The sequence below is a fragment of the Staurois parvus genome, unplaced genomic scaffold (genome assembly GCF_062004578.1).
Source record: "Staurois parvus isolate SC_StPar_1 unplaced genomic scaffold, SC_StPar_1.0 ptg000538l, whole genome shotgun sequence".
Lineage (NCBI taxonomy): Eukaryota > Metazoa > Chordata > Amphibia > Anura > Ranidae > Staurois > Staurois parvus.
The window spans coordinates 8,271,053-8,289,509 of NW_028318334.1; the positions used below are offsets into that span (position 1 = coordinate 8,271,053).

The 18,457-nt window shown below is 42.0% G+C and overlaps 1 protein-coding gene across 1 annotated transcript in view; it reads left to right on the plus strand.

Moving 5' to 3' along the window:
* The first annotated feature begins 15,205 nt into the window (after positions 1–15,205).
* LOC149451476 (lysosomal alpha-glucosidase-like) overlaps positions 15,206–18,457 on the plus strand; it is an 83,071-nt gene continuing 79,819 nt past the window's right edge. The window contains exon 1 of the mRNA XM_089690653.1: positions 15,206–15,280. The gene's annotated coding sequence lies outside the window, so the exon portion shown is untranslated. The remainder of the gene's footprint in view (positions 15,281–18,457) is intronic.

Below are 18,457 nucleotides of genomic sequence, written 5' to 3' on the forward strand. Positions count from 1 at the left end.
ACTTGCTGAAAGTAACATGGCCTATTACCAGGCCAAACTACCCACTACTGCAGGTCTTTATATAACATGGGTTGGCTTTGGAGCACGCCAAACAAGGCCCCACCCCCAATGAAGGCCACACCCACCACTGTCATTCATTTGGTCAGAGAAAGTGACAATAGGGTATGACTTGGCATACAATTTTGCATGCCAAGTCGCACTCGATGTGTCCACTATTAGAGAGTTCATATTAATGTGGTTCAAACTTGGTCGGAGCCGCAACGATTTATAAAGTAGTGAATACACTACTTTCGTTGCAATTTGCAGAGAGATCTGTGTCAGATATCTTGCAAATTGCTCTTGAAATCAGCATGTCCCCCGACTTTGAAATCATGCGACTTCACTGTAAGTCACATGCTTTAAAAGTTGGGCTTGATGTGACCGTGGTGTAAGTTGCACAATTTCAAAATCCGCCACCCCAGTCACATCAGATGCGATTTGGCATGAGTTGCATGCCAGGCGACTTGCAAATCGTAGGCCAAGTCGCAACCTATTGTCCGCTATAGGCTCCGTTCACATCAAATCCAATGTTGAAATTGTGTAACTTCACTATAAGTCGCACCACTTCAAAATCCGCTTTGATGTGACCCAGGTGGCCCCCAGTCACATCAGGTGTGATTTGGCATGCGATTTGCATGCCAGGCGACTTGCAAATCGTAGGCCAAGTCGCAACCTATTGTATGCTATAGGCTCCGTTCACATCCAATCTGATTTTGAAATCATGCAATTTCACTGTAAGTTGCCTGATTTCCAAATCGGATTAGATGTGACTGTGGTGTTAGTCCCCGGTCACATCGGGTGCAATTTGGCATGCAATTTGCAAGTCGCAGGGCATGCAAATCGCATGCCAAGTCGCATCCAGGGTGTGCGATTTCAGGTGCAATTTGGGAAATGAAATCGTACCTGATATCGGTCTAATGAATGTGAATGTCTTAACATACACGATTTGCTGCAGCACAATTCCAAAAGTAGTTCTTGTCTTATTTTGTCTGCATTTTGTAGCGATTTCACATATAGAATACAATAGAAATCGCAATGCCAAACACAATTGAAAACGCAAACCAGCAATATCAAATCAATCATTAGTCCAGACCCTTATCTCACCACATCGTTTTACATTTACATAAGGTGCAGCTTTGAAGGCGTTTGAACACAGACAAGGTCTCATTCTAATTCACATTCTAGGGAGCATTTAGAGAGAAAGCAAAGATGCTGGCAGCACATCTATGTTAGAGCAGCCGCCCAGGGAGAACATGCAACTTCATTGCCATGGTTGGGATTCAAACCGACGACCCTAGTGCTGTGAGGCAGCAGGGCTAACCACTAATCCAGCCTCTATTTCTGTGGTGTGAATCAACCCTAAGTCCCTGGGCAAGGTCAGTGTAACTAGCCAGATATCTCAAATGTGACACAAATGTTGTGCTATGTTGCCAATTCAGATGTATGTTGGTTCTATGAATCCCAATACAAAGGATCGCAATACTAATACAGGCGTACCTCGGTTTCCCAACGCCTCAGTTAACGTAATTTTCGGTTTACGAATAAAAATCCATTGAAAATAATGCCTCGGTTTACAAATGTTTTAATAATTGTTTTCACAATACGAAGTGTATGTCGGTGTTGATTTTTAAATGCAAATGCAAGCCTTTTTTTTTTCTTCACTATAGTTCACAAGCTTAGATGTCACTTTCCCCGAAGGAAACTGTTTCTTTTAAGAAACTAAAAGTAAACATTGTTTCCTTTAGGGAAAAATTCAAAGAAAACATTCTCTTTTAGCTGGGGGAAAGTGACAGCTCAATTTCTAAGCTATAGTAAAGAGAAAAAAAAAGCGATAAATACATTTAAAAACCGGCACCATAATAAATTGAAAAACAGCGTGGCATCCCCCCTACCATCCATACCAAGCCCTTCAGGTCTGGTATGGATTTAGAGGGGAAGCCCCATGTCAAAATGAAAAAAAAAAATGGCGTGGGGTGCCCCCCAAATCCATACTAGGCCACATGCCCTCAACATGGGGGGTGCTTTGGGACAGGGGGGGCTCCCCCAAAGCACCTTGTCCCCAACATTCACAAGGGGGCCCCCAGATCCTGGTCCCACCCCATGTGAATGAGTATGGGGTACATGGTACCCCATACTCATTCACAAAAAACAAAAAGTGTAGTGTAAAAAAAGACAGGACACAGTATTTGACAAGTCCTTTATTAAAAGAAAAATCTAAAAGAATGTCCCCCAAAGTAGATCCAATGTCAATCACGATGTATACAGAGCTTCCCCCATCCTCTGGAACTCTCTACCCCAATCTATCTGACTATCGCCTACTCTGCCCACTTTTAGGCAATCTCTGAAAACCTGTCTCTTCAGGGAAGCCTATCCTGCCATCAGCTAATAACGGAATCTTCTATTCCTCCTACTAGTCCATCCCCCAGTTATTACCTTTTGTACCACCAGCCCCTCCCTCTTAGAATGAAAGCTCCAAGGAGCAGGGTCCTCCTAACCCTCTTGTATTGTTGCTGTATTGTCTCCCTTTTATATTGTAAAGTGTTGAGAAAACTGTTGAAGCTATATACATCCTGTATAATAATAATGGTGTTAGAAGGTGGGTGGATGCTGTTTTAGGCTTAGTTCTAGGCAGGGCTTCCACTTTAAACTTTTATTCAGAAGTAAAAGGAACAGACATGGTGGCGTCAATCTAGGGTTGGTGTCACCTGGTGCGGTAAAACATGGTGTCACGCACCCCCCCCCAATCATTTTTAACTTTTTTTTTCAAATATAACACTTCACATATCGGTGTGGCGTTCCACCTCTGCACCCCCATCCTTTTTTCACCACTGCCTCCCTTCAGAACACTTATTCAACCCTGAACGCCCTCCTTTTCCAATTCTGCACCCCCTCCTTTTTCACCACTGCACCCCGCCTAAACACCGGTTTTAGCACTGCACCCCTCATGTTCCACCACTGCACCCCTTCCTGAACACCTGTTCTACCACTGCACCTTCACATGACCACCTAACAGTATGCATTAAAAACAGGGGTTAAGTTAGCACACATTTGCAAATACATGTGTAAACTGAAGGGCCTCTTCATGGAACCCCGATATTCTGCAGTTCCTAACTCTAGATTTGTAGAGCCTTCATAGTAGAGGCACATGTATAAATGGATAGACTGAGGGCAGGTGAGCCTGAGGGAGCCCACCCCTCCTTAAAGGTACAGGGGCGCACTGGACACCCAGCAAGGAGCACATGGAAGGGCGAAGCATGTCAAACAATAAGATTCACAGCTCAACGTATTGTTTGAGTGCCGCCCTTCCATGTGCTCCTTGCTGTGAAGGCCAGTTATAGATTGGAGCAGTGGCCATTTTTTGTACTGTTGATATGCTAGTGAGAGGGTGCACTGGACACCCTGGCTGCCATTGTGCTATATGCTGGGTGTCCAGTGCGCCCCTGTACCTTTAAGGAGGGATGGGCTCCCTCAGGTCCACCTGCCCTCAGTCTATCCATTTATGCATGTGCTTCTACTATGGACATTCAGATGGTAAGGTCAGAATTCGGCATAAACAACATGAAAGCATGGATCCATCTTGCCTTGTATCACCAGTTCAGGCTGGTGGTGGTGGTGTAATGGTGTGGTGGTATTGTTGTTGACCATGTCCATCCATACAGTGTCCCCATATTCTGATGGCTACTTCCAGCAGGATAATGCACCATGTTACAAAGCTGATATCATCTCACACTGGTTTCTTGAACATGACAATGAGGTCACTGCCCTCCAATGGCCTCCACAGTCACCAGATCTCAATCCAATAGAGCACCTTTGGGATGTGGTGGAATGAGAGATTCGCATCATGGATGTGCAGCCGACAAATCTGCAGCAACTACGTGATGCTACCATGTCAATATGGACCAAAGTCTCTGAGGAATGTTTCTAACACCTTGTTGAATCTATGCCACGAAGAATGAAAGCAGTTCTGAAGGCAATAGGGAGTACAACCCAGCACTAGCAAGGTGCAGCTATTAAAGTGGCCAATGAGTGTATACAGTCATTGTTGGGGGAGGAAAGTCTTTAAAAATCTTCCCACAAGGTGTTTGCTGATCCACCTGCTTAAATTTAAACAATATTATCTAGAACATATTTCATCACTGGGGATGTTCTGCCTATCTTCTCCCTGATGTCTTTCCCTTTTTGAGACTTGAAAAGGTATTAAATCCAAAACCAAAAATGTAAAATACTGCAGCCTACCAATCATTAGATGTGGTGACTTCATTAGTTTTTTTAGGCTTTTTTCCCTTGGTAATCTAGCCAGTAAGCCTCCACTCTGGATGAAGGAGCACATGGGCACAGCAGATTGCAGCATTGTTAATCTGGGAGGAAAGGGATGTTAGATGTACTAGCAGATAAGCAGTCCATAGATTATACAATTTTATTTCCTTCCACCATGACTGAAAGAATTTGCTCAATTGCCCCATCAACCCAGTCAATGTTAATGAGAGAATCCCTCCCGCAGGGCTATCTTGTTCTGTTGGTGGGCAGCCTGCTGACACAACACAATTATCACCGCTATTAGCTACAGCCACCAGCAGTGATCACATGAAAAATCTGACAGGCTAGTTGTACTGAAGTCTTTTAGTTGATCGACTTCAGTATAACCAACCTGCCCATAGATGGATTGAATCTTCGCCAGTCCCTGCTGACTGAACCGGCCGACATTCAATCCATCTATGGCCAGCTTAAGGTAAATAATTTGAAGCCAAACTCCAGTTGACACTGCATTTACACAAGCAGTTACAGCAACCGTTTTACTTTCTTTTGGGATAAAGAGTTTGCATGAATAAATAAAATCTGATTATTGTAAGCCCCCCCATCAGTGGTAAATGGTTTGTCTCAACACTCCTAACTGATACATTTGAAGGAGAGCTTGTTCTGTTGAAAAACAGACTTCCTGGCAGGATCACCAGGTGAAAATAAAGGAAAGAAAAGACTAACCATAAAATCAAGCAGCCTCCGCATCTAAGAATTGGTAAGGTACAATACAAGAAAGATGGGTACACACGGTCCAACTATTGTCCAGTTCAGCAGGAACCGACTGACATTCAGACCATGGCTTTTGTCGAAGGGACATGCTGGAAAAGCAGCATCTGATCAACGTTCACAGTTAGTACAGCGATCCCTCATTTTTTTTGTTTCTTTTGTTCATTCCAGGCATAAATGTTTGCTTTTGGGTTTTAATAACACTTTAGGATAGGCATGCGTGTTTAGATTTTTCTCATTTAGCCTGCAGGCTGAACAAGAGAAAATCACTTGATTCCCCACACACCAGTGTGGATGAGGGAATCTCTCTTGCTGGCTCTGGTTTTCAGATAGCTGGCACCCATTGCTGCCTGAATACAAGAACAGTGACTGCATCTGATCGGATGCAGTCCCAATTTGAGAATTGTTCACCTGACCCAGTCAATTTTTTTTGTAATCTTTTTGAGCCGATTCTGCAGCAAGATTGTAGGGACAATTTACAGATAACAGATGTTTCTTTCACCCTTAAGCCGGTCATAGACGGTTCTAACCCCGGACGGTTCAGCAGGGAGCAGCCGAGAATCAAATCATCTGTGGGCAGGTTGATTGTACCCAAGTCGATTGATGTACGACTTGAGTACAATCAGCGTGTGGGATTTTTCATGCAGTTGTTGCTATCGGCTACTGTAGCCGCTAGCAGTAATCACGATGTTCTCCCAGTGAGAGAACACAATAGCTCTTCGGGAGGGATTCCCCCATCAACACTGACAGTTGACTGCAACCTGTGGTTATAGGAAAGAAAATCACATCATGTATGGCCTGCCTTAGGTAGGCAAGGCAAATTATTTGTACTATATATGAGGTGGTATCAAAAATGTTTGAGACTATTTTGTAACACCCCAACAGATGTCAGCACAAGGCTGCACGCACAGTCACAGAGAGCATCGATCTTCATAAATCAGTGTGCCAAAAGACATAGTCCTGTGTACATCGGGAGCTGTGCAACTGGTGCTATTCTGATCATGTACGTTATTACATCTGATATTTCATTATGGAGAGCAAGTTAGAACAAAGGGCAAACGTGAAATTCTGCATGTAACTGGGAAAATTGCTGGATCTCTGCAATGTTGTCAAAACAGCGACCTTTGAGCTGGATCTTTTATCTTTGGGAAGAGGGCATTTTCAAGGGTTCACCTCACTGAAGGTCTTCCTCATCTTTTGTCATCTTCCAGTGAGGTTCTTCCATTCTTGAAGCGCACGTGCCACTCAAAACACCTCGAACAACTCATTGCAGCAAAACTTGCCAAATCATGTCGGACGTCTCTGTGGCAGATTTGCTCAGTTTCACGCAGAATTGCACATTTGTTCTGTGTTCTGACTTGCTGTTCATGATGAAATAGTATACGTGGTAATGCATGTGGTCAGAATAGCACCAGCTGCACAGCTCCCGATGTACGCCGGACGTCTTTTTGGCACACTAACTTATGAAGGTTGATGCTCCCTGTGACTATGCGTGCAGCCTTGTGCTGCCATCTGTTGGCGTGTTACAAAACTAGTCTCAAAACTTTTTGATACCACCTCGTATGACACTTTTTCTACTTCTTTGCAGCCAAATGTGAAATTGATAAGATAATTTTAATGCTGGCCCTTCCATATGTACAGTACATACTGACCTCACTCCTTTTTGCCATTATAATGAGAGGAGGCCTTGTGTTAACTCCAAGCCATGATGCTCTCCCCACTCCCATGTGATCGCACTTGGTGGCTGAGTGGTGAATAACCAAGCACCAGTCCAGTGTGGTGCCATCATATTAATGGAAGTAAATGGGAAAACTCCCCAGAACCCAGAAGTACTGATTACTTTTCCCAGAAGCTGAACAGGGTGGTGAGGAAAAATAGAAAGGCAATTATTGGTAGTGGAACCCCAATTTAAGTGAAACTTGCTTTTCTCCGCATAGGCACAGCACAGGTTAGCTTTAGAATGTTAATCAGACGAGACTCGAGAATATTCCATAGATTATGAATCCTAAACTGCTTTATTAATATTATTGTTATCATAGTTATACAGGATTTATATAGCGCCAACAGTTTTTTTTTGCAGGGCTTTACAATGTAAGGGCTTACAGTACAATTACAAAACAAATTAATACAGGAGGATTCAGAAGGCCCTGCTTGTTAAAGCTTACAATCTAAGAGGGAGGGTCCAGAGATACAAAAGGTAGTAATTGTGGGGGATGGGCTGATGGACAAAATAAACATACAGTTGTTAGGTGGGGGCAAGATAGGCCTCTCTGAAGAGATGAGTTTTCAGGGATCGTCTAAAAATGGACAGATGGAGATACTCCGATACTCCAGAAAATGTTTTGACTAGGGATGCACCAAAATTTTGGTGGCCAAAACGGTTCAGCCAAAAGCACCCCTACTGGCCGTCGATCAATATGGAAAAAAAGCACTGATACAGGTGCCAAAAAAAAACCCGCCCCTCGGCGCTGCTGCCCCTCGCCCGCAGCTTCTGCCACCGGCCGTCACTCAGTAGTTCTCAGCCTTACCTGAGAAACTATTAAACGATGCCGGTGCTGGGCATAGAGATTAGCAAAGGAAAGATGGCCTCCACTCATCTCTATGCCCTTGGATGAGCGATGTCACTTCCGGTTCTGGACATTTTTTTTTTTTTTTTTTTTAAAGCACTAGATCAATGCTTTTTTTGATCTAATGCTTTGCATTGCAGAAGAGAGATGTGGGGTCTTATTGACCCCATACCTCTCCATAAAGAGAACCTGTCACTAGTTATTTCTATCACAAGGGATGCATGCATTCCTTGTGATAAGAATAAAAGTGATTAAAATTTTTAAAGGGACAGTGCAAAAAACAAAAAAAAAAACATTGAATAAGTTTAAAGTGCCCCCTCCCCCCATGCTCGCACGTAGTGGTGAACGCATACGTAGGCCATGCCCACATATGTAAACGGTGTTCAAACCACACATGTGAGGTATCGCCACGAACGTCAGAGCAAGAGCAATAATTCTGGCACTAGACCTCCTCTGTAACTTTACACTACTAACCTGTAGAAATTTTTAAAGCATCATCCATGGAGATTTTTAAGTACCGCAGTTTCACGCCATTCCACGAGCGTGCACAATTTTAAAGTGTGACATATTGGGTATCTATTTACTCGCCGTAACATCCTCTTTCATATTTTACAAAAAAATTGGGGTGTATATTGTGTTTTTTTTTTTTTTTTTAAATCAAAGTGTATTTTTTTTTCTAAAAAATATATATTCATTTTTAAAAATTGTGCGTTTTGGTTTTCTGCCAAGTGCATTTTGAATTTTTGGTTTTGGCACCAGAATTTTCATTTCAGGGCACCAATAGTTTTGACACCTTTGCTGTGTTTGAAATGTAATAAATAGTGTAGGTGCCGTTTATATGGTAATTAAACACTAAGTTCACCTCTTTATATAAAAAATAATAAATGCACATGTTTTTGCAAGTAAAATTTGCATTTTTAATTTTTTTTATTCAGGAGCCTGCAGAGCATTGCGCCTATAATGAGTGAATCACGGGGCAAGGTCAGGATCCTGCAGACACTTTGCACAGCTTTCTTCTGTAAATATGTGAGTAATATGTAACATGTTGCTAAAGATAAACTTAGCCTTTCAAACTGATCTTTCACCAATTTTTTACTTCAGTCTCATTTCCTCCCTTCCTGCTCACTCTCATATAATCAAATTTTTTCATTTCAGTAAGTCTTTTTTTTTTTCATGTGCAGTGCCCTCCTGCTTCCATTTTTTTTTGCCTAGGTAAGAGTGATACCGACCCAGTTCACTCTGAGCCTCCCTCCTGGAATATCACATATATTCTATATTCCAGAACGTTGCAGGGCTCTGCGCCAAAGTATCTCCAGATTTTGTTGCCAATACCATGATACCAACCAGTAAATAAAATGACATGCAGCTAGGAGTCCTTATGTGCATAGGTAAAGCGGAGCTCCACCCAAAAGGGGACATTCCGCTTTAAGGCCTCATCCCCGCTCCCTGTTAATTATTGGTACTTTTGGGGAGCGGGTACCCGATTTTGACGATCAGAAGCAGAAGTTGTCCTCCCTCCCCGTAGTCTGACCTGTCATGTGTCCCAGAAGACTACGGGATCAATCACAAGGTGCAGCGCTACTAGCACATGCACACACTGAAGATGGCGGGGAAGATGGACGGTGAACCCGGCTGGTGTGAACACACCTCTGGATTAAGGGACAGGTAAGTGTCTGTTTAAACATCAGAAGTTACAGTTTTTGTAGCTGCTGACTGGTAATTTTTTTAGATTTTAACTGGCGCTCTGCTTAAGGCTCTGTTCACACCAATGCGTTTTTTAGTGCTTTTTGCAGAAATCCTATGGAACATGTTCACATCTGTGCTTTTTTGAGCTGCTGCATTTTTTGGAAAGGGTCAGGGACTTTTTTAAAAGCAAAACAAAGCCATGGTGAAGAAGGATCTAGGGGTTCTGGTAGATCGCAGCTTGGAATTGCATGCCATTATTAAGCTTGTGGTTTGTAAAGCGAGCAAAATCCTCTCTTATATTAAAAGAGGTATAGACTCCAGAGAGAGATATCATGTTACCCCGGTACAAATCATTAGTAAGACCTCATCTGGAATATGCAGTTCAGTTTTGGGCACCAATTCACAAAAAGAACATTGGGGAACTGGAGAAAGTACTGAGAAGGGCAACCAAACTGATAAAAGGCATGGAGGAGATCAGCTATGAGGAAAGATTAGAGGAACTGAATTTATTCTCTCTTGAGAAGAGGAGATTAAGGGGGATATGATCACCATGTATAAATACATCAGTGGTTCATATAGTGAACTTGGTGTACAGTTATTCACCCTGAGGTCATCACAGAGGGCAAGGGGGCACTCTTTACGTCTTGAGGAAAAAAAATGTAATCTCCAAATACGAAAAGGCTTCTTCACAGTAAGAGCTGTGAAAATGTGGAATAGACTCCCTCAAGAGTTGGTTCTGGCCAGCTCAGTGGATTGCTTTAAAAAATGCCTGGATTGTTTCATAGATACACAGAATATAACTGGATACTAACATTTATAGGTAAGGTTGATCCAGGGAATATCCGTTTGCCTCTCAGGGGATCAGGGAGGAATTTTTTTCCCTGCAGGAGCAAATTGAATCATGCTTTGCTTGGCTTTCTGCCTTCCTCTGGATCAACTGTGGGTGTATGATTATAACTTTTTTTTTTTTTTTTTTTTTTAAATAGTTGAACTGGATGGACTTTTGTCTTTTTTCAGCCAGACTAACTATGTATGTAACGCAGCAAGTTCAGTGAAGAAGCTACTGAAATGTATGGTAGTGCATTTTTACCGTGTTTTGCATTTTTATTCTGCCCAGCAACAAAAAAAATCCACTTTAGCAAAAAAAAAAGAGCTGAACAAAATTCAAAACACGGTAAAAACGTGTCAAAAATGCCTCAAAAACACATGTAGAAAAACGCAAAATAAACTGCAGAAAGCATTGAAAAAAACATCAAACGCAAAATGCATACATGTGAACCAAGCCTAAAGAACTAGCACACATCACCAGGGGGCTGACTCTGAAAACTAGGATGTGAGAGTCAGCTACTGACTCCAAGATGGAGGCACAGAATAAAAATGGTGCAAGGAAACCTTCGGCAATGGGAAACACTTTGCTGAACTCCATGAACCTGCAAGTATTTTTTTTATATATATTATATTATACATATTATATATGTACACTATATTACATGACATATTTTTTTTAATATAGATGGCAAGTTCTCTTTAATAAAGTGCTTATAGCTGAACTCCAGGCAGATATAAAGTCACATATTAAAGTATTCAAAATCCATATAAAAACTGTATATTCACCGCGCAAATGTGATATGAATATATATATATAAAACCTAATTCCTGAAAATATATTAAACATATTAAAGTATAACTTAAAGCAACTTTTTTTTTAGTTTTGGATAGGCTACAGAGGAATTAGAACACCTACTGCTGGGTGGCAGGGGTGCGCAAAATCATGTGTGTATGTATACGTGATTTTTGCATTTCTGGGTAGGGGGCACGCACCCTACCTGCGCCGCCTTTCGCAGCCGCTGCTCTCAATCACTGGGTCCCAGCCGGCAATTACTCGCCGGTGCCCGGTGATTTCCATGTCAGCTCGGGCACACTGCCTTGGATGGCTATTCAAAGCAGTGTGCTTACAGTGAAGCACACTAACACAACCCCCTAGTAAAACATTCCCTGCACACAGTTAACCCTTTGATCACTCCTCATGTTAACCCCTTCCTGCTCAGTGCCATTAGTACAGTGTCAGTGCTTTTTTTTTTTTTAGCACTGATCACTGTATTGGTGTCACTGAGGATATCAGTGACACCAAGTCAGTTCCCCCCAGTGTTAGAATGTCCACCACAGTCCTGCTATAAGTCATTGATCGCCGCCATTACTAGTAAAAATAAAAAATAAAATCCCAGTATATATACCGCCATTTGTAAATGCTATACCGTTCACGTAAACCAATTAATTTACACGTTTTGGGATTTTTTTTTTTTAGCAAAGACGTAACAGAATATATTTTGGCTAAAAAGTATGACAAAATTTTGATTTATGACATTTTTGTTACTGGACATGTTTAACAGCAAAAAGTAAATAATATTTTTTCTCAATTATCAGGCTTTTTTTTTTTATAACGCAAAAAATAAAAAACGCACAGGTGATCAAACACCACCGACAGCTAAATTCGTGGGGAAAAAAAGGATGGAAATTTAATTAGGGTGCAGCATTGCATGACCGCGCAATTTTCAGTTAAAGAAACGCAGCACCGTAACGCACAAAATGGCCTGTCAGGAAGGGGGGTAAATCCTCAAGAGGGCAAGTGGTTAATGTTCTCAGTTACATTAGGATGCTGAGTATACAACAGTATAAAATTAGCTAGCAGCAGGTCATTAATGAGGGAGAATTTGCTGAAGTGTGCTAAAGAGGAAGAGTACATAAATGTGTTTTACTGCAAAAATGAGGAGACCACAGATGACACAGCAGAGTAAAAGAAACCAGCAGCAGGACAACTACTGTATGATTATCAAGGCTGGGCATACATTTACTAAAGACAACCAGCACAGGCTCAGATTTTATTTTGAGAATAAAGACACTGCAGAGGACAAAACTCCCGGTGGCAGTACACTTTTAATTAGGGATAATAGGCCAAAATGTACTAGAGACACAGTAAAGCTGGCCATACACTATATAATTTTCTGTCCAATTTCTGCCCAACCATGTAGCAAAAAATCTCAAAATTGTATAATTTATGGCCAGCATGAGGCTGGCTATACATTATACAAGTTTCTTGAGAATTGTGCTTTAGATTTACCAAAAACCATAGAATGCGGGGTCAAACCTAAACAACACTTTCAACTGTATCCAATTAGGCAGGTCCATGCACAGGTTTGTTTCCAGACTTACCGACCTGTAGATGTTGTGGCTGCATTAGTTTTCTATTTTAATTTTTTTATTTACTTTGTTTGTCACCACATGATCCGGCTAGTAACACAGTTAGACATGTCATGTCTTATGGTGACTCCTCTATATACGGACGAGTAATGGAGACACCCTTGGACAGTAGCACTGTCTGGAGAGGGTAGCGTTAGATAGATTAGTACACAAAGTTGGACTTTACATTGGTGACTAACAAATGAAAGGTAAACTCCAGCTAACAAGCGGTTCCAGCAGCATTGACAAAATTGACTTTACTTGAAGTTGAATTTAAAAAAAGAAAAAGTAAACTAGAAAAGCTACAATTTCTAGGGAAATTGTGTGAAGTGTTCTTGCTTCCACTCTGCTGCCTGCTCACACACCTGGGTTCCTATGGCAACTCACTATACAGCAAGGGCAGAGAAGAGCGGTTAAAAACAAACTGCTCCAACTTGCTCACTTCACTGGCGATTGCCATCTTCAAACGGTTGTAGTTTAAAAATTATAAATCCTACACCGAAGAGCTTTATATTGTAAATATTATAAATTGGCCATTGGCTCCAGCTGCTGTTAATCACAGTCAGTGAGTCAATGAGGAGGCGGGGGGGGGCAAGCCGTGGCTCCGTGTATTGATGGACACCGAGCCTGCTTGGGTGCCCCCAGAGCAAGCTGATTGCACTGGGGGCACTCAACAGGAAGAAGGGGCCAGGAGCGCCAGAGGGGGACCCGAGAAGAGGAGGATCCGGGCTGCTGTGTGCAAATCCATTGCACACAGCAGGTAAGTATAGTCATGTTTGTTATTTTAAAAGTTTTTTTCCAAGTAAAGTATTGGAAGAGTTTAGGGCTCTTACATTGTGTGCAGTGACCTGTATTTTTCTGCATTGGATCAACGCAGGCCACTGCAAGGGCATGTGGAAAACTTTAGTTTTCCATGTGCCTCGTGCACACTACAATGTTGTGTACATTGTGTTGGGTTAAAATGCAAACTGTCTGCATATTAACGCAATGCTATGCACACAAACGCATGTGAATGCGATGCAATTGAAAGTAAAAAATAAATTGCTATTTAGTATTTTGACTCTTCCATTGACCTGCCATTTTACAGATGACATGAAAAAAACATGCCAACATGCATAAAAATGCAATGCGTGTAAAAACACGTTAAATGCATACCAATGAACATGCATTTTTCAATGCGTTACAATGAGTTTTTATGTGCTGTATGATTTGGAAGGACCTTCAAGGCCCTTTCACAGGGTTTTTCAATCTAGATCCATCAATCACTTTTTCAGATGGATCCAAACTGAACCACAATGTATTTCTATGGGCTGGTGGATGTAAATGGACGATCATCTGTTCACATCGTGTTTTTTTTTTTTTAACCACTTCCAGTCTGGGCCAGTTCTCACATTCCTCTACTACATGTAAAAAAGATGTGAAAAACAAATATTTTTTTTCTATAATCCCCATACATTATATATTTTTTTAAGCCAAGACACTAGAGAATAAAATGGTGGGTGTGTCATATTGTTATGTCACATGGTATTTGCGCAGCTTTTTAAAACTTTTTTTTTTAATACGCATTAATGAATTTTAATGCACAACACAATATAAAACCCATTTTTTTGGTAAAATATAAAAAATGATGGTACCTAAAAGTCTCCATAGGCGGCACTGTAACCGCTCCCCCAATATATATATATATTTATACATAGTCCTGCACACAGGGGCCGCCCTGCAGCAGTAAAACTACTGTGGGCAGTCCTAAAGCGGTTAATACAAAAATGCTTAAACTCTTCAGTATGAAAGTAGCCTAAAGGTCCAATCACAGCAGCCCTTTACCACATGCTCAGGTGTGCCCAATTACAGCTGTTCATGATGTAAACACACTTATCGGTTATCGGCAGTACGTGTATGAAAGTACTGCCGATAACAGACAAGTGTGAAAGGAGACATCTACGCTGATTATCAGTGCAGCCCCATCAGTGCTGCCTATCAATGCCAATCAGGGCCCATCAGTGCTAGCAATCAGTATCAATTAGTACTGCCAACTAGTGATCAGCAGTGCCGCCAATCTGCGCTGATCAGTGTTGCCAGTGTCCGTCAGTGCTGCCCATTAGTGCCACCTATTAATGCCCATTGTTGCCGGCTCATCAGTGCAGCTTCATCAGCACACATCAGTGAAGGAGAAAAATTACCCCTTTGACAAATTTTATAATAAAAAGTAAGAAACATTTTTGCTCTTTTTTTTGTTTAGCAAAAAAATTAATTGAATACCACCAAATGAAAGGTGTGTGTAAAAAGGTAGGATGACTGCACAATTGTGAAAGTGTGACAAGGCTGAAAGCCAGCCTGGGCAGAAAGGGGGGTGACAGTGCCTGGTAGGCAAGTGGGTAACAACAGTGCTGGCTCCAGCAGGTGCCAACCACTGTGCTGAGAAGAATCCATACATGCTGCATGTGATCACAGCTCCCTGCACATCACACACGTGTTCCAATCGTCTTGTGGGTGCCACAGTGGTGACCCGTGTGAATGATTCCATACATCTAGGGGTCACCCTCAGAAGTGACCACAAAGGCTGATGAATCCTGCTGCCTGGACACTTTCTTCTTCTGCAATACCATACAGGGAGCAGCTCACACAGCCTCCACTTCCTCTTTCCTGTTCGGTCACGTGTCTCCCAGTCATGTGACTCCTTGGGATGAATGTGCTGTAGAGGACACAGGAGAAGCTGGCTGTGTGAGGTGAGTGCTGTGCTTTGTGTACTGGGGGTCCTGGGAGGTGGTTATGTCTGACAATGAGGACGGGAGCTCATGCACCATGGCTTGCACTGCTGCTTACACCTCTCCTGGTTTCCTATGTATATATATAGTATGTATTGTACTGTATTGTCTCATGTTCTGTCCCCCACTATAATGTACAGCACTGAGCAAACCTTTTTGTGCTATATAAATACTGTATAATAATAATATGTGTATAAAAATATAATGCCTTTTATTGATAAATGTAGCACAGTGTGGTTCATTCCTGGAATGAGCATTTATTTTCCAGTATTTGTATCCCTGACACCCATTGATACGCCATCCGTCATCTACACTTGAATGGTATACTGCAGGGTAGGCAACCTTAATTAGGTGGAGATCCACCTGGACACCATGGGAGTCAAAGATCCCCAGGCACAGTGTCACCTCCTCATACCCGATCTAAAACTCTTATTGGCGTACTACTACCGCGTCACAATCACGTGCACTGCACAGCAATCATGGGTTTAAATCAGGTGGTGAGGCAGCAACATATCGCCTGTTCACCACCTATCAAACACACTCTGATCGCTTTTCAGAGGAGCAGCAGTGCCTACTGCACCTGTGAATGAGCCCTTAGGGTGCTGCTGCCCATTACAACTAAGGGCTTGGTCACGTTTACAGTTGGGGGTGGTATAACCCTGAGGTTGAATCACAGTTTTACTGCTCCTCAATCCCTACCCCCTCTAGCTGCTGAGGCAGCAGCCAAAGGCGTACACATGCCACAGCAGGAATTACACGCCCCTTTGCTTTTGGTGTCAATTGAGACCCTTTCAAGTAAATGGGGCCACTCTGCAAGTGCCCTGCAACTGCATGCTTCTGCGGGGTCCAAGGGGTTAAATCAGGTGGTGAGAAAGCGACACAATGCTGCCCGCCTTAACCCCTTGTTTGGTGTACTGCACAAGGTTGCAGGGCACTTGCAGAGCGGCCTCATTCAGTTGAATGGGTCATGCTTGGCTGGTGCTACACCCACCAACCTTGACGGGGTGTAGGAGCAGTACTACAGAGGAGACCTCAGCTTACATGGCTCTTGCTCCCTACTACAGCTCCAACTTTAGTAATTCCTCTGCATTGTACTCTGTTTGATGCTCTGGGATGGCGGGGCAGCGATCCCAGACCGAGATCTACCAGTCACTTGTCCGAGCTCTGCTGGTTGCTGACCCCTGGTATACTGTATCTGGGTCTGTGCCCTCATTTACCAACATCAGTATGTAATAACAGCCTACATACACTTTAATTACACATGCAAAGGTGCCTCCCTGGATATTTCTGCAACTGTCATTTTAATAAGTCATAAATACACCTAGGACATTATTTCTCATGACATATAGGGGTTTATTTACTAAAGCTGGAGAGTCCAAAATCAGACTCCCTCCTGCATAGAAACCAATCATCTTCCAGGTTTCATTGCCAAAGCTTCATTGAACAAGCTGAGGTTAGAAGCTGATTGGTTTCTATGCAGAAGGGAGTCTGATTTTGGACTCTCCAGCTTTAGTAAATAAACCCCATAAGGACTGAGGACTGTCCATATAATCTTTATGTCTATTACACAGCCCCCCAAAAAAAACACAAAAAAAACACTTTTTTCTAGGTGCCTTGCTTTTTACCCTCAGTTCACACTGGATCTGACTTTGAAATTGTGCAACTTTACTTGAAGTTGCATGATTTCAAAGCCGCATGTCAGTGTGACTTGGTAGACATCTGTGCAACTTTGTGCACAGATGTCTATGCAAGTCGCACCTGAAATCGCAAAACGTAGCATAGGAACTTTTTTTTTTTTTTAAATTGGCACAGCATTGCAAAGTCGGAGTCACACTGATATGAACAGTTCCATTGCCCACAATAGGGTGTGACTTGTCATACTATTTGAAACTGTCAAATCGCATGTCGAGTCACTCTGGTGTGAACCAGGGCTTAGTCCTGTTCTTGTGGTTATTTGGTGCGCTGATTCAGAAAGTTGCACTGGCTAGGCTGCCTCAGCTCTATTTTCTTAGATATTGTCAAATTTACATAATAATATTTTGGCCAGGTTTTTTAAAGATCTTGGTGATCAATTTGTTCTTCTGTTACCTAGTTGTGGTTTTGTGTACAAGTTAGCAGATATTGGATGTGTGTTTCGTTTCAATTCACTTACCGGACAAACCTCCGAATGGTCATAGAAACGAATGTTAACGAATCAGAAAAAAGTTATAACGAAATTAACAAACGCATTTGTTTCATTCAGATGACATCACATGACACAATAGTGGATCAGGACCATGGGGAAATAAATTACATTTTCAAATTTGTTCAATAATTCAGATTTGGATAATGAATAAGTCTGAATTTCATTCTATTCTTAAATTTGGATGCACATGACTCCAGTCAATATTGTTCAATCAGCTTATGCCATTTCTCTTGTTGGGTTGAAATAGTGCTCAAAAATATCTAATCCATCTGATTCAAATCTGTCCAATTCAATAATAGACCGAATATACAGTACAGCAGTCTTCTGGAAAAAATGCTAAATTTTTCGAATCCACCCAGACCAATGAAGATACAAAAGATACGAAATGAATTCCGAAAACGAATGGGTTCAATATAACGAATATCATAAATAGATGCAGCGCTAAAAATCAAATGACACAAAGTATAAGCAGATATATTTGCGCTATAAGGTGCTAAAGTTATATTCAAGTGCAATGAACGTCTAATTGTGCAGGTGGTGAACTTTAATAATATAGTATTATAAATAAGCACATAAGTTCCAAAATCTATATAGAAGTGAAAGACGTGACTCCAGTGATGTAAAATGAGTGTAGATTGCACTAACCATAATATGCGCATTTGAGTACTTAAACAACTCCTGGTCCTCTGGGTATAGAAAGATGAACATCCAAGGATCAACTGGCCAACCAGCAGAATGACAGGTAATCGCAGGCTCATCAACCTCCAAGGATCAGGAATCGCTCAGCCATCCAGCAGGGGGATCACACGCCAGGTTACTGGTATCATGAATAACCACCAGGGGGACCTCTCTCAATGGCAGGCGCAGAGCAGTAAAAGAATCCACCTTAAGGAGAGAGGGGGCTCGCAATCAAATGAGCCCAAACAGAAATTTAAGTTTTACATCAAAAAAAT